Source organism: Petaurus breviceps, unplaced genomic scaffold (assembly GCF_028583685.1).
Source record: "Petaurus breviceps papuanus isolate PSGF00001 unplaced genomic scaffold, PetGlider_PUasm1.0 190, whole genome shotgun sequence".
In the NCBI taxonomy this organism is placed as follows: domain Eukaryota; kingdom Metazoa; phylum Chordata; class Mammalia; order Diprotodontia; family Petauridae; genus Petaurus; species Petaurus breviceps.
In genome coordinates this window covers 5777268-5800455 of record NW_027185810.1, presented here as the reverse complement: position 1 = coordinate 5800455, position 23188 = coordinate 5777268, and the positions used below count along the sequence as shown (strand labels likewise).

Below are 23188 nucleotides of genomic sequence, written 5' to 3'. Positions count from 1 at the left end.
ATCGACATTTTCACTATGAGTAAAAACAGAGGACAAAGTGAAGTTCCTAGGTTCTCCTGGGAGAGCAGAATAAAGAAATTGTCAGTGAGTCCAAAAGCAATAGGAAATGGCATTTAGTGGGACATTTGGTTATCTCATCTTCTAGGTATTTGTGATGAATATAAGCAAACAAATCACCATGAAGATAACTGAAACTTATTTTCCAGCATCTGTTGCAGAAGATAAAGAAATAAAGCAATTCTATTAAGTGCAGGGTGGAACAGTGGATAGAGTAATGCCACTGGAGTCCAGAGGATCAGAGTTCAAATTCCAACTCAGACTTACTAGTTGTATGACCCTAGATAAGTCACTTAATTCTATTTGCCTCAGTTTCCTCATCTGTTAAATGAGCTGAGAAGGAAACAGCAGACCACTCCAGTATCTTTGCCAAGAAAACCCCAAATGGGGTCACAAAGAGTTGGACACAATTGAAAATAACTGAACACATTGAACCTTGGTCCTTGGTAAGATTCTCCAAAGTACTTCACCACTTCACTTCATACTCAGTGACTTCAAGCCAAAATCAGACATAAGAGAAGTGTCATTTGACATTTTTAGATCTTATCTGCACAATAAAGGGTGTCCCTTTCAGCTCTAGACCTATGATCATAGGATTCCTCGGGGGAAAAACTGTAAGAAAATATGGTTCAGGATCAATAAAGGAAAGAGTCCAAATGTTTGTAGACTACTCAGAAACCTTATATTTATACAAGATAAATACTTTTTTCAAGAATAGAGTTGGAAAATATCAGTCATATACAGTGAATAAAATTTTAAAAAATGAAATGGATTGTATCTACATAGATTAGAAACAAGTGGTTACCAAATGTAGCAATCATTTCAGCATCAGTTGAAAGAATGTGGTTGGATTATCTACTGATTAAAGCAAGGTCAAAGGAAATACCAAATTCAAAGAAAGGATAATGATGAAAAGAAGACAAAGGGTACGATTATTGTATCTCCAACCTGAACTGTTTATGCAAGTTGTTGATTATGAAAAATGGGAAGCTACTAATTTTGTCACCATTTCTTAGAGAAATTTGATAGATGTAAAACAATTGCCAAAATGAGGATACCAAAATATATTAGAAACTACTTCAGATCAATATGATACCCAAGGTAAACACTGACATAGAGTCTAAGTTCATTTGAAAAACATGAAAGAAGATAAGAGAAGACTGAGAACAATATTATTTCACAAAACAGCAAAAAGCAGTTGAGCAGAAAACCAATCTGTAGAGCGTTTCGGAATGAAATTCATCTCAATCACTTTGCGGTACTTTGTAGATGAAATCAGAAGGAAAACACTGAATAGTTATGAAATAAAATGAATCTGTCAGATGTGTACAATGATCTAATATCAGTTTTGAAAATACAACCACTCCATTCAGGTTTTGCCATCTGATGTACTAGGTAAAGTGACAATGGTAGTTATGGAGACAAAATTGAGAACAGCAAGTACACATAGAGGAGAAAGCCATACCTGAGTTGGCATAATTTTAAAGATACTTAGGTGTTGATTTTTAAAATGATTTTACAGGCACTTAGGTATTGATTTTGAAAATGTTTCAAAGTACATATGATCTTAAAAATAACATATTTTATTGATATATTTTTGATTACCAAAATTTGATTTTTTGTTTGGACTTTTAAAAATAAAAGGTGAATGAGAGAAACAGAATTAGAGTTAGAAACAATGAAATGATGAAAAGACATCAGCAAGTACTATTCATATGCCGACTTTCTCATCTTTACAAAAGTCTTTGTGAGAATGATGTATACACATATCAAGGATATGATAAAATTGTGGTAAGAGAACAAGAAAGTTTTTGTTTATGATTAAAGGCTGTCCTCAAACAAGGGATCTCTCATGCATTTGTTAAAACTATACAAGTTCATGGGACAGGATGAAACTCGGAGATACGTGCTCACTTAAGGTAATGAAAGGTATCTTCTATTCATTTTAGAGAGCTTTTACATATACATGATGAGGTTCTTCAAAGCCTCCTCAGTGAAATCCATAATCAACCACATGGAAAAACAAAGTGTATGAAAATGCATATTTCCCAGATTATTACATGCAGTTGGATGGGCAGTGCATTAAATGGGGGGAAAATTGAGATTATTTTCCCCTTATTATATTCATATTAGAGGTTCGGAATTTATTATTGGGAAGAAATTGGGTTGGACCACATTTGGGGTTTTAAGTAGTGCTATCAATGATCTTAAGCTGATCAATGACATAATATCCCATATCTTTGATACCAATATTATCATGGTAATACTATATGATTATCTAAATCATGGAATACATAATAATCACAATTACCAGGGATGCAAAAGGCAATACAAGACCCATGGACAGTGTATATAAGCTGTATCATATTAGAATTAATGACCTGCATTCAAGAAGTAGTGTAAAGGACATCATTAAGAAGCTCTATGTCTGGAAAAAGAGGTAGGTTGCTCATGTAGTGAGAGTGAGAACACATAGGCAGCTCATATGATACACTGATTCTCTTGAGATATAAGAACCAGTTAAAGACCTTCAATGCTTTAGGTGGTTCTAAGTGAAAAACTTATAAAAATACATGGATAAAAATAATATACGATGGAAAGACATGGGGATGTGGGAAGATCTGTATTATGTACCACTGGAAAGAGTATCCACATTGATCCATCTATGTATCTATGTGTAAGCTCCTTGGGGGCAGTGACTGTGTCTTAACTTGGCATTCTCTATAAACTTCTTGCACATAATAAGTGATGATAATAAATATAACACTCAACACTTCTGGACCTGTGATTTCATTAATACTTCCTACACTGATGTAGATGATGTTTTGTTTTGTTCTGTTTTAAGCCTTCATGGATTTCTGTGGCCAAGATAAGTCAACACCTATTAGTTGATCCTCTGGTTATGAATTTCTTCATATTTAGCTTGGATGGTCCTGGGGCAGTCATTCAATCAATAAACATCTATTAAGTACCTACTATGTGCTAGTGACTATGCTAAATGCTAGGGATAGAAAAAGAGGCAAAAGACAGTCCCTGCCCTGGAGGAGCTCACAGTGCAACAAGGCAACAAACAAGCGAATACAGTGTGTCCAAACAGGCTATATAGAGGATAAACAGGAAGTAATTAAAAGAGGAAAAGCACTAAAACTAAGAATGGTTGGGAAAGGCTTCTTGTAGAAAATGAGATTTAGCTGGGACTTAAAAGAAGCAGGGAAGTAGGTAGATGGAGATGAGGAGGAAGGGCATTCCAGGCATTAGGAACAGCCAGGAAAAAAATGCCCAGAGTTGAGAGATGGATTGTGTTCATGGAACAGCAAAGAGGCCAATGTCACTGGACCAAAGGCTATGTGGTAGTGATGAGTAAGGCAGAAGAAGACTGTTAAGACTGAAGGGGACTAGGTTGTGAAGGACTGTGAGTATTTTTGTATTTGATCCTGATGGCAACAGGGACCCAGTGGAGTTTATTGAATAGGGGAGTGGCATGATCAGATGTACACTTTAGGAAAATCACTTTGACAGCTGAATAGAAGATGGATTGGAGTGGAGAAATACTTGAGACAGTCAGACTCAACAGCAGGCCATGGCAATAATCCACAAGTGAGGTGATGAGGGACTGTACTAGAATGGTGGAGGTATCAGAGGAGAGACAGGGTCATATTTGAGAGATGAGAGACCTAGTCCATTCCTATGGCCTCATTTAAAGTCCTTCCATGTAAGCAGGCTCTCCTCAAGCTTTTCTTCCATTGACACAGACTTCAAAAACCTAAGGTTTTATCTCCATGTGACAAGGAAGCATCAGGGTAGCACTTTTGTGAAAGAATAACAAAAATGAGAATGAGCTCACATTTACAAAATACTTCACAATTCACAATTGCTATCTCCATTTTACAAGGAAGCCCTGAGAAGTTAAGTGATTAGTCCAGTCACATATTAAGTAAATGGCAGACAGATCTCCAATCTAGGGCTTCTGGATTCCAAGTTGAGAGTTATCTCCACTTTACATGCCTAGATCTCAACACCATTTCACAATAGATAAATTCTGGTAGATTGAATGAATACTTGATGTACCATCATCCTTTCTAGAAAGATGGTGAACTGAACAGCCCCACCCATAGACCAGATTTGAAGGCCTCTCCACATAGGTCAACCCCCCCTCTGCTCCCCAATCCCCAAGTCAAAAGCCTCCTTGGTTGCAATGCATAAAGGGTTATCATTCCACAAAGAGCAAGTTATTACTCTCAGTCCTATTGGAAATAATTTATTTTATTAAAACTTGTCATTTCATTGTTAAGTATGCCATATATCTTGTCTTTGGGGAAATAAAGTATGCTGAACTTTCTTCTAATCTCTAGCTTTAGTGACAAAACCTCATCTTAAACCCATCATATCAATTAAATAAAAAAGTAATAACTGATTCAAGCAAATATACCTTCCCCTCCCCACGGTTCAATTCTTAATTGCATTGCAATTTTTGCTTCTGGAGATTTTAAACAAGTGCAAACATGGTCACTTGACTAAAAATAGCTCAGGTGGTGCAGACAGGTCATATGTCCTCCTCTTTATAGATCCCTCATGTTTCCTTTTATGTCTCTAGACTCCCAATTCCACCTTTGTAATTTGTTCTGTTTCATTAACCCCTTTCTTTTTTAAACAATGAACTGAAAGATTATGTCCTCTCTACCTCTAAAGGATAAACTTATAGCATTCCTATGTGTTGTGTTCATGTTTTTCTAAGGGATGAAGAGGAGACAGAAAAGATGAGCAGAATGGGAGTAGGATGGCATAAAGAAGAAAAATCTCTGAATTATTTAGGATGTATCTATGTAAGAAAAAGAGAGGCAAAGCAGTGGGTAGAAAGCCAGCCTTGAAGCTAGGCATAGCTGGGTAAACATATATTATAATGTTTATAAATAATAATTTACACATATCCACATACACATATACCTATTTGTGTTTAAGGGCAGATATTTCTAGGGTTGAGGGGAGGGAAGGAAAAAAGAGAAAAAAGGAAATTTACATGATTTATTATAGTATATAATCTATTACATACTTAAAAGGAATAGTAATTTGTACATAATAGATTTGCAGTTTAATGTGCAATCATTTAAAAAATCATACTATATTATGGAAATACTTGCTTTATTCCATAAATTAAAAATAAAAATTAAAAAAAAGAAAAAGAATGAATCTAGCATTGGTCCATATTGGCTATGTGACTCTGGGCAAGTCACTTAATTTCTCAGCTACCTTCTCTAGGCAGCTCTCTAGGTCAAGTAGCAAAGAAGCATTTTTAAGGTAAGTAGCAAAGATGCCAACCTGCATTGGTAGAGGGAGTTTCTTCACCTGAGATTTCCCTAGATTAATGAAACCACAAGTCCAGGAGAGTCAGACAGATTCAGTCCCAAATCTACCACTGGTTACTGAACTCTCCTACCTTCACAGAGTGATTGACCTATAGTAAGCATTTAATAAATGCTAATTATTTGTTTGATCTTTTGTTTTCACTCCTGCCTACCTCACTGAGTATTATAAGGCTCAAATAGTTGTGCTGTAGTCAAAAGGAGACTAGACTGGGTCCCAAAATGCCATTTACTAGTTGTGTGACTGTGAAACAAAAGCTCCTTGAGGACAAAAAGAGTTTTTTAATTTTGTCTTTCTTTATGTCCCCTGGTCTCTTGCATACAGTAGGTATTTAATACAGTTTGCTGAATTTTGCTTCAATTTCATCATCTTTAAAATGAGGCTAATATGTTATGGCTTCATATTCATATTCTATCGTACAAAGCACTTTATGTATATCAGTCACTATTATTACATGTAAATTGGTGACATGGTAGATTAAAAAAAGGAGCTAAGGTCAGGAGATCGGAATGTGAGCCTTAGCCAGAAGCTTGTAACTTAATTTAATAATACCTGTACTGAGGCAGCTAGGTGGCACAGTGGAGAGAGCACCGGCCCTCACGTCAGGAGGACCTGAGTTCAAATTTGGCCTCTGACCAGACACTTGACACTAGCTGTATGACCCTGGGTAAGTCACTTAACCCCAACTGCCTCATCCCCAAAACAAACAAAAAATAATACCTGTACTACTGACCGCAAAAAGTTATTATAAGCAAACTATTTTGTGAGCCCTAAAGTGCTATAAATATGATAACTACTACTGTTATAGAACAATGAATATAACAAAGCAATGTAATCATAAATGAATTAATAGGGGGTGGCTAGGTGGCACAGTGAATAGAGCACCGGCCCTGGAGTAAGGAGTACCTGAGTTCAAATCTGGCCTCAGACACTTAACACAAAAACTGACCATGCGACCTAGGGCAAGTCACTTAACCCCAACTGCCCTCCAAAAAGCAAAAAAAAAAAAAAAAAGAATTACTTAATAAGTATAATAAGGATGTCATTTATGAGTTCATATAACCAAATAGTCTGGTTTTGAAAAAAGCCTTTGTTCATATTCCAAGCACACGTGTGCATAAGGAGAACCATTTTAGTGAATATACTGCTCTCACAGCTCTTGGTTAGGAAGGTCCATTTTAGCCAAATCCGCGAGGTAGTCATTAATGAAACTAATACAAAAGAGCTAAGAAGTAAGAACAAATGAGTATTTCCATTCTTTCTACCATCCAAAAGCTGCCCCATGATAATAGTTTCTGTTATTGGCCAGATAGGAGGCCTAGCAGAAAAGCATTTTTAACAAATATTTACAGTATTAATCTGAGATTCATAGATTGGGAAAATCTTTATGGTTCTTGTTACTTTAATGCGTCAATGTGATTTCTTCGGCCTAAGACTCCCTTAGTGAAAACGTGAACTTGTTCTGCTCTTTAAAAGCAAATGAACAATTCTTGAATATCCTCGGGGGCATAAGACAGTACTACTGGAATTAAACTTGAAATACAAAAGTCAGGCTGATTGGTGATGGTTTGTGCCTTTGAAGGTAGAAACATTCAAATGATAATTAGATGGCTTTAGGACAGCAGAATAGAAGAGAAATTAGATGGCATGGGTGAAAGAAAGATGTTAGGATGAATGTATACAAGCAAAAGGAAGCCGAAAATTGATAGAATATTTATAGTCATTGAAGAAAAAAAAAAAAACAACCTCAACCCTTTCTACTGAGTTTTCTTCAATATCAAAGGGATCTGACTGAATCAGTGAACATGGTACTGGGGCTGGCATAAATAGATTTGGCTCTGCCTCTCGTTATCCATATGACTGATCTGAGCCTCAGTTTGCAAAATGGGGATAGAATTCTTACGCTACCTGCTTCATGGGCTGTTGAAGATCAAATGCGCTAATGCATATAACATCACTTTTTAAAATCTAAAGGGCATGTGTAATGGTTTTTATGTGGCTGTGCATGTGTGTTCAAATAAAAAGGGCTAATTTTTATTGAGTCTTCAAAAAGAGAAAACTAAGAATAAGTATGTCGGTCAAAAGAGAAATATCTAAAAGGGAAACTGAACAGTCCAACAAGGGTATCAATAATCCCATTTTGTTTGAGAGATGACTAACAAGACTGCCAGTTCTTACACCTCTAACTAAATACAAGAGAACAAACATCTGTTATGACGGAAACATGGTATATAAATGTCATGGTGTATAAAGCTAATGTAGTATGGCAAGTGTACATGACTTAAGAGTTAAGAAAGACCTGGGTTTGTATCCTCATAGTTAATAACTATGTGAACTTGGACAGGTCACTTAACTGAGCTGAACCTCAATGTCCTCATCTGTAAAATGGGGAGGATAATTGTATAAACCCCCCCCCCCTTGGATTCCTTCAAGGGAACCTGAAGACTCTCTCTTTGGGCATGGGAAAGTCTGCTCCTTAAAAGTTTGCTTACCTTTTATTGTTCTATATATTTACTTTGTCTTTATCACCAGTTACAGGCACAAGTACTTTCTAGATTGGGCATACTTATCAGTAATACAGTTAAGAGAAGTCTAACGAGAGGGATCACCCCAGGAGAGGAGACAGACATGTAAAATTAAGATGCTTTGCCTGAGGATCTTTTTTTTTTTTTTGCCTGAGCTTTTACCAGAGCAATGTCTCTGGTTGGGGGCTTGGAAATAAAAAAAAGTAGAGAATTATAGGTTCTTTTGTTACCATTTCCAGGGCTGAATGAGAATGTTTGTATCAAGAAATCTGTCTAAACAATGAATCAGTAACAGAGTCGGAGTGAATAAGACTGGTTGACAAATTGCTCCCCATAGCACACCATCACTGCAACATGGAGAAAGGGCTTTGCCATACTGAAGTCCTATAGAAATGTGAGTCAGTATTATCTGCTAATTCCTTTCAAGACACAATGTACTAAATACAACTGATCCTTACATACTAATTAAAGCAGTGAGACTGCTTGGCAACACATTTTTGGCCATTAATTTCTGTTGATAAATGCTTTTGAATGCAATATGTATCTTTTCTTTTTTAGGTCATTTCCCCCCCTGGATTCGAGATTGTTCTTCCCTGGTAAATCTGAACTATTGAGGCATTATTATAAAATTCATTTAGATAGAAATATTAATCATTTCTATTTTCATTCTAGAAAACTAGTACCTGTTTTGTAAACATAGCATAATCTCTCTTTGCCTCATTTCAAAAGATTTTTTAATGTTGCTTTATCAAATTTGAAAAAAGGAAGTATATGCACTTTTATAAATGCTGTTCTTTAAAAGGAATAGCAAGTCATACATAATAGATTTATATTTTCATGTGCAAACCATCTTTTTAAAAATTATACTGTTATAAAAATAATTTTTATTCCACAAATTAAAAATTAAATTAAAATAAAAAAATAAATTTAGTTCTTGGGTTACTGTTCTTTCAAATCAAAAGACCAGGGTTGATAAACCCAGCATGTCAGAATGAAATCTGTAGTTTCCATGGCCAAGTTAATGACTAAGGCCCTATATGAGGGATTACTTTTTTTCACACTAACCTAACATATATATTGGTTTCATATTGTTTTATTATAGTTAATTTTCCAACTAGACTTTAAGCTCCATAAGGATAGGGACTGTCTCTTATCTAAACTTGTGTCTCTCTTTGTATCTAGAATAATGTATTAGACACATAACAGTGGGTGTTTAATGTTTATTAAATGAATGGTTGCTTTGTTCATATCAGGTCAGCAACCCTTTAAGAAGTAGGGTGCCAAATTGCTGACCTTTACTTTCCAGATCAGCCATTAGAAATGGGGATAAGGCATTATCTAGATTATGTAAGTAATAGCTAATAAAAGTTTCTCTGCTCAAAAATAAATGCTCTGGCATTCTACCAATTAGATATTTATTTGGGCTCAGGAGTCCCTCTTTTAAAATATAAATATTCTCTTGAACACTTAAGTCCATCATTAATAACTTACTATGAACAGCCAAGTATTGATTGCCATTACTGGGTAGGGGGATAGTGGAAAGATTAGAATTACAGGATAATAGTAAGCAGTCTCAGTTCTGCTGCTTAGTATTACTAAAAGCTTGGGAAGGTCACCTCAGTTTTGAATCTGTAAAATGGGGACAAAAATAGTTACCCTACCAATTTAAAAGGTTAGCTGCAAGAATAATAAATGAAATAATGTATTATAAGTGATATGGAAATGTCAGATATTATCACTTTAATTAGATAACTCAGTTTAATACTTGGTTAAAAACAGCCTCATAGTGGAAATATGACTTTTTTAGTCTTTGCTTTTTGGAGGGCAACTGGGGTTAAATAACTTTCCCACAGCTAGTTTTTTTGAGTTAAGTGTCTGAGGTCAGATTTGAACCCAGGTCCTCCTGACTCCAGGGCCGGTGCTCTATTCACTGCGCCACCCAGCCACCCTGGAAATGTGACTTTTGATGGGGCTATACTCTCTTTTAAGAGCAGTTAGGTGGCTCAGTGGATAGAGTATCCAGCCTTGAGTCAAGAAGTCTCATCTTCCTGAGTTTAAATCTGGCCTCAGATACTAGCTGTGTGACCCTGGGAAAGTCATTTAACCCTGTTTGCCTCAGTTTCCTTATCTGTAAAATGAGCTAGAAAAGGAAATGGCATCTTTGCCAAGAAAACTCCAAATGGGTTCATGAAGAACTGGAAATAAGTTTAACATACAATATTCTCTTAAATTATTCTCCTCTCTGTCTTGTATATTTCATCTCTCCTCATTTGGTTCATTCTTAGTTGTTTACAAACACTCACAGAGCTTCTCATCCAGAAAGAACTCTCGCTTGACCCTGACTTTCCTTTAAACTATCATCCTATATTTCTCCTTTTCACTGCCAAATTCCTAGAAAAACTCATCTACATTCATTGCCTCCATCTCCTTATCTCCTACTCATATCTCTCACCCTCCCTTGGCTTCTGTGACAGAAGCGTCCCTTCTTCAGTGTTCCTTTCTTTGTCTATCTGTGCTTTCTCAGTGCGTTTCATCACCTGTCCCCCGCCCCTTAAGTGTACATGTGCTCCAAGACTCTATTCTGGGCTCTCTTCTTTCTTTTGGGTGAATTCATCTGCTACCTTAGGTTTAGGTATCATCACCATATAGATGATTTCCATCCTGCCCTAATCTATCTCCCGATCTCCAGTTCTCTATTGCTAACTTCCTGTTGGGCACCTCTCAATGTCTGAAATTAGCATTAGCATTTAAAACTATAATGTAACTCATTATTTCTTCCCCACACCAAACCCCTTTGGGGCTTCCTCCAAACTCAGGTTTGCAACTACAATATCTTTGAGTTTTCCATCAAATTTAACCATTTTTTCAAATTCAACAGTTTTCAAGTGTTACCAACTTTCATAACATCTCATCATCCATCCTTTTCTATATACTCTAAGATTGTATCCTGGTGCAGACCCCTATCACCTCTTGCCTACACTGCTACAATAGTCTTCAACTTCCAGCCTCTCCTCTTCTTAATCCATTTTCCACTCAGCTGCCAAAATAACTTTCCTGAGCACAGGTCTGATTATACAATTTCTCTGTTTTGAAGTCTTTACTGCTCACCATTTCCCCAAGAATAAATTACAAACTCTTCTGCCTAATATTTGAACTCCAATCTAACTGGTCATATAGCTATTTCCCCAATTTGGCATTCAACTACCTATCTCTGTACTCTTGGCCAGTCTATCCTAAATGCTTGAATTATCCTTTTTCCTCACATCTCTGAGAATCTTTTGCTTCCTTTAAGACTTGGTTTAGGTGCTATTTCCTATGCAAAGTTTTTCTTGAATTTCCAGACATGAGTTCTTGCTGCCTTTTCCAAATGTAAGTACTTATTTATCCTCTCTCCCAGCACAACACATTAATTCAGTAAGCATTTGTTAAGTTCTACTTCATAAAAGACCCTGTGATGCAATGTCAGTTAATCACAGAGGACCATTTTGTTTTTGTCTTGATTTTTTTGTTTTCATTTAACATTAGTATAGTGTATTAAGTATTAGTATTATGTTCCAGGTTCTGTACTAAATGCTTTACAAATATTATCTCATTTGATCCTCATATCAACCCTAGGTGCTATTTTTTATGATGAGGATTCTGAGGCTGACAGAGGTTAAGTGACTTGCCTAGGGTCATATATCTAGTAAGTATCTGAGACCAGACTTGAACTCAAGGCTTCCTGATATTCCAGGCGCAGGTATCCATCCACTATGCAACTAAGCTGAGGAGGTTGAAAAAGTTAAGGTGGGAGGGTACTAGACAGCCACCTACCTTATAATCTTACTCGTGGTTTAGCAGGACCTACTGGTGCACCACCATATACCATTTTGCCTGCATATATGATGTATAGGTGTTCATACAATAGAAGAATGTGATACCTCTAAGAACGTATTGTAATACTGTATCACTCTCCCTATAACATGCATTTTCTGAGATGGTCTCCCACTAAAACTCTGAAAGATCCTAAGGCTTCATAGAACATTCAACAATGTGGCAACACAGGCTTGGGGAATTTCCACTATTCCAGGCCACAGCATTAGAAATGACCTCTATTCATAGGACATGAAATATATCAAAATGTTCATGGGGTTCTATTAACAAGGCATTGGATGTCTATATGTCCAAGCCTTTCAGCAATGTTTTATGTGACAGTCTGAATATACTGAATCTTACAAACATGCAAAAACTTCTTTTCTTGATAAAGAAGGAAGAAATTAAACAAGGAGAGGAAAGCAAGCCAACCGAGCTGATATTTTGAGGTTTCTCATGCTCACAAGCCTTCAAGGGATTTCTTTTTTATTTCCTTTTTGAATGATCCAACCCAACAGAGGCAAAGATTTTGTTAATCTGCACACCTGTATAACCACACAGGTCAAAAATACATCTGGGGAAGCTTTCAATTTTTCTGAGCACAGCTGCAGAGAAACAGGACCTGATTTCAGAAAACTGAACTTCACAAGGAACTTTGCCAAATGGTGAAGAAGAATACTTACTATGTCACCCTAGCCCCTAAAGAAAACAGGAAAGAATCTGGGATCAGTAATTTACATCTGTAACAAAAGTTCCCTCCCTCAAACAAAGGAGGTTCCTGTCCCTGCTCTCCTACTCATGGCTACAACCTCCCAGACAATATTCCTGGGACTTAGTGGGGAAGGTGCATCCTGTTATTATAGGCATTCTGTGAGACTTCGAGCATCCTATTGCAGTCTGTCTCTTTTCTCTCCTATCAGAGCACAGGATGGCTTCCTCTGGCCTTCCTTTAACCTTAACTCTTTCTCTCCCTCTCCCTTAACTCATCTAGGTTCTTGGGATCCAGAGCCCGACTTCAATTTCCTCTTCTGATCCCTGTGATATTTATTGCTTCTAATTTTGCCCCTCCTCCCCATCTTGTTCTCATTCTATTATCCTTTGGACTTCCTTTGAAACCAAGAGCTCATGGTCTTAAAGCCTTTAGTGCTCTGGAACTCCTGAGGAAGAGGACAAAGAGTGTGAGATAGATAGCAGCTGGGAGTACTGTCCAAGGGGACTTTAAGTCAGTGCACAGAACTTCCTTCATCTGGGGAGTGTGGGGGTGCAGGAGGGATGGGATTGTTGGGAAGTCCAGTCTAGAAACTACTTTTCTCTTTTAATGTACTGTACTGAAACAAAACTATATCAGTTCAAACAGTTGAAACTGTTGCTGACATGAGACATAAAGCCATAATGTGCTTTACTTGACACAAGTAAAATGAGAAGAGAAAAACAAAAAAAATTTGGTTTGGTTATATACAAGTAATATATAAGCTCCTTACTATATATATATATCTAATCATTATCATGCAGGGCAATAATAATTATAGATATCATTAAATATATTATCTATATTTCTTAAAGATTTGTTTATAACATTAATCAATATGTATAATTTAATGCATCTGTGACTTAATTTATGTGGAAATTCCCATTTACTCATCTTGAATGACTCTAGTTCATGCTCTCCCAATATGCCAGAAGCTTTACTCTCACTTTTTTTCTTAAATTTAATGGGTACCATTGGATCTCTCAGGTGGTCCATTTGTTATCCATCACTCTCCTACATGATTAGGTCCAACCTTTTTTCGGATCATAGATTTCTTTTGTGATAATCTATATTCCAATTTTCTCATAAGTTATCTTTGGAAATATGTTATACCTCCTTGTGCCCACCATATACCCCTCTATTCACCTATAGCTCAGGTGAATTTTGATTCTTTGGAGACTGTGGTGTCCTAATTTTTATAATCACACAGCATGTCTGGGAGAACATCTATGTTAAAGAGATAGGCTTCTCTTCCAGAGAACAGAGTGGGATCACTGAAAGCACTGAATAATTTCCTGAATATCATCTGCTCTCTTTCATTTATTTATGCTCAGCATTAATAGTGTGTTGCATGTATGGTATGGTGGGTAATAGATAGGACTATCCATTCACAACTTTAAAAAAATTAAAGGAAGAATTGAATATAGACAGAGGAGCTGCAGTATCTATCCCTCTTCAGAGAATAACCAGACTAGTCTTAACTAAGAAATCTAAATACAAATGGGATTGATTTAGCAAACATATCAGAATTTATACATCCAAATGAGTGCTGTCAATGAAAGCAGTCACTTGGGAAAGCGCATTACAACAAAGTTATTATTGCTCAAAATGGTTCTGGAATTCTTGGAAGTATTACATTCACAGTCAATTTCCAAGTCCCACAAGAAAACCAGCCTCCGGGCAGCTAGGTAGTGCAGTGAATAGAGCACTGGCCCTGGAATCAGGAGGACCTGGGTTCAAGTCCGGCCTCAGACACTTAACACACACACACACAGAGCTAGCCGTGTGATCTTGGGCAAGTCACTTAACCCCAATTGCCCTCCAAAAAAAAAAGAAAACCAGTCTCATTACTTGTTAGACATCACTTTTTTTTTTTTTTTGGCTTTTTGGAGGGCAATTGGGATTAAGTAACTTGCCCAAGGTTACACGGCTAGTATTTTTGTGTGGCTGTTAAGTGTCTGAGGCTGGAACCAAACTCAGGTCCTCCTGACTCTGGGGCAGACGCGCTACTACTCAATGTGCCACCTAGCCACCCCACTTTTTATTTTTCTAAAAATTATTATTCAATAGCTTGAGCTCCTTAATAGTTGGTTGTATTTATAGCCTCTCTTTCTTTTTTGCCAAGTACAGTCTATGCTAACTAATGAAACATGGTTGTCCATTCACAACTTTAAAAAATTAAAGGGAATATGAACCTCATTCACGAGACTTGTTTCCAAAAAAATTTTGTCAATTTCGAAAACTAATGGTTTAGAGGGCTTGGAGTGAGGACTGGGTTCGAATATCATCTAACACCTTTACTAGCTGTGTGACCACAGGCAGATCACTTAACCTCATTAAAACTCAGTTTCTTAATCTATAAAATTAGGATAATGACAGGTGTACAAATGTGAGGAAAATCCTTTGTAAATCTTAAACCACTATAAAATTGTGAATTGCTAGTCCTAGGAAAACGAAATCAATTCTCAAAGGACAAAGATTTTTCACTACTGAAGATATTTAAAAGTCTCTGAAGGCAAAGTCAAGAGAGATTTCAAAAATGCTTTGAGCAATTAGCATCATTACTGAGTAGTCTTGCTAGGTGAAGCTTGAAGAACACAACCCTCACCTGGATACATAAGTGAACTCAGTATATTAAGTATGCTTGCAGGACGTACAAAATTAAAAAGAAATTTAAAAACTTCTACATCAGACATTTGGCCTCATTAAAACTAAGACTTGGTTATAATGAACATTAAATACCTAATTGGTGATGATTTTACTTGGTTTCTAAACATTCAGAAGGACTGTTTGGGGATTACTTAGCTAGCTTTATTTCTTTACAGAGCAGTCTAAGAAAATTTGAATCGGTAAGTTTTTCTTTTTCTTAATGCATTTGCTTATTGCAAGCAGTGGCAAAAATCAATTGAAATAAGAGATGCTTTAAAACTGGGATGGCTCTTTTTCAAATTTCCTATTGTAACAACAGCTAAACCTTCAGAAGCCTCAAGAAAGACCTTCATTGCAGGCAGCCATTTTTTAAAAAATGCTTCTCTTGTTCATTCTCTTTTCTTTCTTTCTAACTACCCCAGAAATATCAAAGGAGGTCTTTCCCAGGATAAAAAAAAACGTCACTAAAAGACAATCCGGGTCTGGATGCCAGTGAGTAGCACCTTGATCATCCATCTATAAACCTGGGACTTTAAGCAAAACGAAACAAACAAACAAAAACTTACTCAGTCCTCTGATTGGTCAGTTCCTCTCGGACGCTTCCTTTTAGGGAAACTACCCTACCTAGCCACATCTTTATTCCAGGGTCAGGGTTCCACTCCTGACTCTCTAGGACATCCTCTATCGCCACCAACTGAGCAATTTCTTTTTCCCCATCCCCTTCAGCTTCCTTTTATGTGTTATCTTCCACCTTTAGAATTTAAGGGAAGGAATTCTTTGCCTAGCATAGTCCTTGGTACTGAATAAGCACTTAATAACTCTTGTTGACTTGACTTAAATTCCCTAAATTTGTTGTCCTGAGACCTGAGTTTGAATGCTGCCTCAGGTACTTAGTAGCTGTGATCCTGGGCAAGTCACTTCACCCATCTGCCTCAGTTTCCTTATCTGTAAAATGATAGTAGTTTCTATATCCCAAGACTTTTGTGATGATAAAATGAGATAAATTTGTAAAATGCTTTGCAAACCTTAGAATGCTACATAAATACTAGTTATTATTATTATTATCAGGAGCTTAAAATTATTTTGCAGGAAGTTTCAATGAGTAGGTATAAAGACAAATCATGGCCAAAATATATGGCACAGAGATAAAAAAAAAAAAAAACATGACTTGGAGTCAGAAGATCTAGATTTGAGTCCTGGTTTTTTCACTCTGTGGAAGCAGTATGACTTTGGGCAGGTCACAACATCTGTAAACCTCTATTTCCTCATTGCTACATTGTTGAAAATAATACTTTGACTACCTTCCTACAAGGTTGTTGTGATGATCAGATGCAATAATGAATATATAAAATGCTTTGTTAATTTTAAAGTGCCATATAAACGTAAGCTATTATTATTTGTATAGCTCTTTACATTTTACAAACCACTTAGACATACAAGTTCTATAAAGACTATATGGGGCAGCTACGTGGGGCACTGGCCCTGGAGCCAAGAGAACCTGTGTTCAAATCCGACCTCAGACACTTAACACTTACTGGCCGTGTGACCTTGGGCAAGTCACTTAACCCCAATTGCCCTGCCCTTCCCCCTCCAAAAAGGAAAAAAAAGAAGACTATATACACTTATTCTGCTTGGGCCTAGGGGTCACAACTAAGAAAGTGGATAGAAGGTGCAAAAATTCCAATTTAGGCTTCTTGTAAGGAAAAACTTTCTGTTAGGGCCGCATGAGTAGAAGAATGGGCTTCCTTGAGATGCAGCAGAACCTCATCACTAGAGGTTTTATGAAAAGTTTAGATGGCTGGTTATTGGATGTTTTGGGGACAGGTGGACTCATTTGGATATAGGTGGAACAAGACAGCCCCTGAGATCCCTTCCCACTTGCACATTTTATCGTTCTGTGAGATCTCATTTGACCCTTAGAACCACTAGGGTTGATCAGATGTTATTTTCATCTTATACAAGGAAACTGATGTTAAAAGACTTGTCCAGGGTCACATTGCTATCAAAGGACACTGAATCCAAGTCCAGGTACATTGTCTTGCTAAGTACTACTCTACTTTACAGAAATGAATAAGCAATCAATGAAAAACCTGTATCAATTGAGCTGTCAAATGAATTAAGATTTCTGATAAAAAACCTATTATAGATAAAACATTCTCCATGTTTTTGTAGTCTTTCTTGATGCTTTTAGTTATGAATATTGATCACAAGGCTTTTCTTAACCACTTTCCACCAGTGAGAAAAACGGATGACTTCCTAGTGGACCTACTTTTTTTTTTTTGGTGGGTAGTTGGGGTTAAGGGACTTGCCCAAGGTCAAATGGCTAGTTTTTGTGTTAAGTGTCTGAGGCCAAATTTGAACTCAGGTCCTCCTGACTCCAGGGCCAGTACTCTATTCACTGCTCCACCTAGCCACCCCTAGTGGACCTACTTTTAAAGAAAATTAGTGAAACCAAGATGGAAGTCCTGTGGACACAGAAGGTCATCCCCAAAAGGGCTCCTTCTTAGGAGTTGTCTGACTCCATAATGTTCCTACCTCTTTAAGAAAATTTTGAAATATACTGAATAAACTGTGAAAGTTTATATCATCCCTGTCAGGGAAAACACTGAAAGTAGAAAGCAAACTCCATATTCCACCCAAAAGAGCCAGTTAGAATACCTGCAGTGTCTGATTGGGTACACAATGCTAGGGACATTTTAGTCATTTTAGTTGCAGCTAAGTAATCACTTGTGAACATCATTTAATTAAATATTTTAAAAATGTTTTGTATTAATGGTTACATTTGTGCTCAAGTGTTTTTTAAACCCAGTTGTAAAGGGAAAATGAGATATATTCCCTAGTGGGAATAAAGAAGAAGGGGTTATCAATGTTTGTGCTACAATGAAATAATGCTAAGAGCTAAATAATCCTATTCAAATTTTGGCTCAGACACTTATGAGCTGTGTGACCCCGGGCAATCACTTAACCTCTGTTCATCTCAGTTTCCTCATCTGTAAAATGGGGATAATAATAGAACCTACCTCCCAGGGTTGTTGTGAGGATCAAATGATTTTGTAAAGGGCTTAGCACAGTGCCTGGCACATAATAAATGCTATATAAATGTTAGCTGCTATAAATGTTATTATTAAAATGAATATATTAGGATGACCACATCTTCTTCATCTGACCCCTTCTCATTACTAGCCACCACAGCTACCACCTTCACTCAACACTTCTTACTTGTATTTTATAATAGCTTCTTAATTGGTGCTCCTGCCCCAAGTTTCTCCCTATTCCAACTATTCCCCACATAAGTACCAAAATTATTTTTCTTAAAAAAAAAAAAATATATATATATATATATATATGTATATAACCTACTCTACTCAATAAAATCCAGTGCCTACCTATTAACTCTATGATAAATACAACCCCCTCTGTTTGCCTTTTAAAGATCTCAACACAGTTCAATCTCTTTCCAGATTTATTATCTACCACTTCTTTTTCTGTACTCTCTTGTCCAGCCAAATTGGCCTTCTCTTTGTGCCTTTGCAATGACTGATATACCTGGGACACAATCCCACCTTGCCTCTGCCTCACAGAATTCCCTCATTTCCTTCAAGATACTGCTTAAGCACCACCTTCTCTACCAAGCCATTCCAGATTTCTATTTCAAAATGCTAATGCCTTCCCTCTCTAATTTGTATTTATTTGCTATTTATTCTATAAGCACATTGTGTATATATTCTATACATGTTTATGGTTTTTCTCCTGACTAGCTGTACACTCTTCAAGGTCAGGGAATGTTTCACTTTTGTCTCTATGTCCCTAATGCCAGGAATAGAAGAGGTATATAAGAAATGTTTGTTGATTAATTCTTTAGAATGCAAATGGAATGGTCACCATAGGTCTTGAGTCTGATATTTTAATTTTTGCTTTAATGGGGGTGAGTTAGCTGAGAAACATGTCATAAATATTCAGGTCAATAGGAAAATAAGACACTTTGGTTTTGGCCATTAAAACTCTAATTAAAATCCACAGGGCCTTAAACCAGTTAATATAACATTTTAATGTATTTAAATTAATTGCCCAGGTATAGTCAACTGAAGCACTGGGAGAATCCTACTTTTAAAACTTGATGGTCAGGGGAGGCTAGGTGGCGCAGTGTATAGAGCACAAGCCCTGGAGTCAGGAGGACCTGGGTTCAGTCCAGCCTCAGACACTTAACACAAAAAACTTGGGCAAGTCACTTAACCCCAATTGCCCTCCAAAAAAAAAAGCAAAAAAACCCCAAAATTTGATGGTCCAATCTGATGAGATATTTAACAATAATGCTACCATATATCACTAATGATTTCATTCCAAGGTCAGTGAATTGAATATAGTCAATCAAAGTCAGATCACTTTCCTCTGATTTCTCACAGCAAATTTTCCTTTTTTTTTTTCAGTTCATTTAAAACTATCAACATGAAACACTGAAGTTTATCTACTTAAGTGGGTTGTTTTAGTTTCAGAGTGGGTGGGGGATTATCCTCCTTTGATATTACTTTAAAAGAATGCAAGACATCTACAGGAAGTCAACTGCATCCCCATCCCTACTAGGATCTAACAATCAAAAGAACATAAACCTTCCTAGTGGCTTCTTAACATTAACCAAGATGTGATTAAAAAAATAAAAAGATTCTAAATTACTCCTCCCCCCAACCTGAAGACCTTAATATAACCACAAAAGACAAGATGATTCGTTTTACTCATATAGGAAAGTGACAAATAATCCTGGTCAACTACTGATTCATAACCCCTATAATTATACTACCAGATACACTCCATTTTGTGGAGGTAACAGGACTCAATTCTCTTTAGAGGTTTGATTCTAATGACAGTTCATGTTTTAAAATTCTTTATTGGTGATATTTATCTATTAATACTGGTGTCTGAATCTAGTTACTATGACATCCAATAAGAAGGGCCACATAAGGCAGTGCCTATGATATAAGAGGTTGCCTGGATCAAAAGCATCCAGACGTCCAGAGATCCAGGGGTGTGCTGTCGTTTCCTAGCTTTTCTTCGGTGCCACAAACGCTCTCCCTTCTTCAATTTTTGTAAAGTGAGTCATCTCCTCAAGTCCTATTGGGATGATCAACCAACCCCGGGTTATCTCCTCTCTCTGAGGGTGCGTGCTGTTAACTCTTCTCGCCCTCAGATTTATTCCGAGAATTTTGTTATTCCTTAGCAAGCTTCTAGTACTGCACGTGAGAACCCCCTTAAAGTTAAAAGTTAAAAGATAAATCAAAAAAGCCAGTAGGCCTCCGAAACGCAACACATCTCTTACCCCAGCCCTAGGCGTTCTCCGCCCCCAGCCCTTCAAGAACTCGCCGAATGCGAGTGCCTGTGCGTGTGTGTTAGGGGTGGGCGGGAAGGGCATAGTGATGCGGGGAAGCACAGAGGAGGTGACCCAGATAAAGAAAGCGGACGTTTTGGGATGTACCCCAGGGCGCCCACATCCTCGACACCCCCCCTCCCCCCAGCCTGCAAATCTCTGCCCCGTCCGCATCAGCGCTCTGGCCCAAGGCTGACCTGACCACAACCCACGCCCATGGCCCGCACCCCCCCCCCCCCCTCCTGCCCCATTTGTTCACCTTCTCTGCACCCCTCAACCGAAAATGTCTTCTCAGTACGAAGGGCCCCTCTGCACGCAAGCACACACACATCCACAGGCACACATACAATCGCACACATAAACACACGTGCACACACGCGTGCGCATACACAAGGCTCCAGTCCAGGCTGAGGTCCCTTTATTCACCTTACAGCCCTCCCTCGCAGCCCCTTCCCCAACCCCACCCTTTCGACTGAACTTCCAAAGAGGGCGTTTCGCGGGCATTCCGGCCACCGCCCACGCTTCTACCCCTACCCCTACCCCTATCTCCCTTCCCCTCCCTCTACCCGTTCCCCATCCCCCTCCTTTTCCAAGCTTGGCTGGTGCTTAAATTACCTGTTTTGATGACCTGGAGTCCTTTCCTCTGCAAAGAAAATGCGCGATCGGGCGCTCAATTACTCCCTCCTCCTCTGTCCCTCCTCCTCCCTCCTTCAGCCTTTCTCCAACTTGTCTGTATTTGGAGCTCCCGGAAGCTGGCGGCGACTCTCCGCTAGAGCTGAGTGACTGACACCGACGCTCATGGTGGGGGGGGGGGGGGTGCCGGGAGCGCCAAATACGGACAAGTTGGAGAAAGGCTGAAGGAGGGAGGAGGAGGGACAGAGGGACAGAGAAAAGAGCCATAGCTGGGGATGGGAGGTGGGGTGGGTGGGGTGTGTGAGGGTGGAGTGGGTGGAAAGGAGGGAGGGGGATTGGAACGGGATGGAGGGGGTACCCCAAAACAAAAAGAAAAAACTCAAGCCCAGTCCATCAGCCTGCACTACCAAGCAGTCTAGTCTATGCAAGGACAGTAATTCTACTTACTGCCTCAGTTGTGAATAAGCAACGTTGCAAAGATGTCCTTGGAAAGATTCAAAAGTCTCCCAGCTAAAGGGTAAGAGGCAAAGGAGGCGGAGCCACCAAAGACGGGTGGGGAGGAGGAGTCTGTCTTCGGCTTTGCTTTGGAGACAAGGGACAATAACAGTGTTTCCCCCCTATTTTAGGGAAGGCTGAGTGTTCTTGAGAACACTTTCAGGGTTTATTATTTCAGGCCTGCTTACTGAACGTCACTCAGGACACTTCGTCTTCCATGTGTCTCTGCACAATCTATTCCCTATTCATTGCCTCGGCATCTTTACCATCAAGGATTCCTAGCTTCTTTTTCTATCTCCAGATGCTCTGCTCTCTCCTCCATTGTCTTTTATTTACTTTTTTTATATACACTTCTGTGTATGTAGAATATAGCTCTTGAGGACCAGGGACTTTCATTTTTGTCTATCTCCTAGCACAGCTCGGTGTTCAGTACGTCCTTAGTAAATGCTTGCTGATTGAAGAACTATTTATTAATGCTTACTTTGAGCAAGACACTATGCAAGGATTTGTAATAGGTAGAAAGACAAGGCAACATCCATACCTTCTTGAAACTTACTGTTTATCAAGGGAAATATGAGGTGTACATTCAATAACTATGTAATAAACACATAACTATAATTCTTCAAAATTCAACAAATATTTATTAAGCACCTGCTACGATATGATGAGCAACTGCACACACTGGGAATACAAAGAAGGAAAGGACACATCCTGATGCCAATGAATTTAGAAGATAATGGGGGCTTCTCAGGCCCTTTCCAGCTCTGGATCTCTGATCCTAAAATAGTAGCTAGCATTTAAGAGAGTTTTAAGGTTTGCATAGTGTTTTACTATTATTTCATTTCATTCTCACAACAATCCTATGAAGTAGGTACTATTATTATTGCAATTTTACAGATGAGAAACGGAGACTAGAGAGGTTTAGTGACTTTATATCCTATACAAATAACTTTAATTCAGAGAGTAAGATTAGTACCAAGGAGAGGTACTTGAGAAATTTGCTGAGAGATAAATCACTTTTACTATGACAGGGCAAGAATTTGTCATGGGGGGGGGGGTGAATCTGAGTTGGACCTTGAAAGGAGGAAAGCAATGACAAAAACAGGAGATGCAGTGTGGGGGGGTCCACTTTATTCTTGGAGGATGGCATGGGCAAAGGTATGAAGTTGGGAAAGATCATGACATTGGACAGAGTCGTCTAATTTGGTTGGACTTTAGAATGATTGGAAGGGGGCAGGGGTGAAGAAGTGGGAAGAGTGCAGGGCCTGGAGTCAGTAAGACTCATCTTCCTCAATCTGACCTCAGATGCTTCCTAAGTATGTGACCCTGGGCAAGTCACTTAACTGTGTACCTCAGTTTCCTTATCTGTAAAATGAGCCAGAAAAGGAAATGTCAAACCACCTCAGCATTTTTGCCAAGAAAACCCCAAATGGGTCTGACATGATGGAAATCACTTGAATAAAATAAGGGGAGGATAGTCACTGTAAGTACTGCCTTCACTGATGTACA

The 23188-nt window shown here is 38.2% G+C and overlaps 1 protein-coding gene across 4 annotated transcripts in view; it reads right to left on the bottom strand.

Moving 5' to 3' along the window:
- CAP2 (cyclase associated actin cytoskeleton regulatory protein 2) overlaps positions 1-21755 on the bottom strand; it is a 157729-nt gene extending 135974 nt beyond the window's left edge. For 2 of the 4 annotated variants that reach the window (XM_069092463.1, XM_069092466.1), the window contains exon 1: positions 21167-21284. The gene's annotated coding sequence lies outside the window, so the exon portion shown is untranslated. Of the gene's footprint in view, positions 1-20810; positions 20966-21166; positions 21285-21631 lie in introns of those variants that run through there. The other 2 variants (XM_069092464.1, XM_069092465.1) reach the window with 2 other exon arrangements.
- Between the last annotated feature and the right edge of the window lie 1433 nt (positions 21756-23188).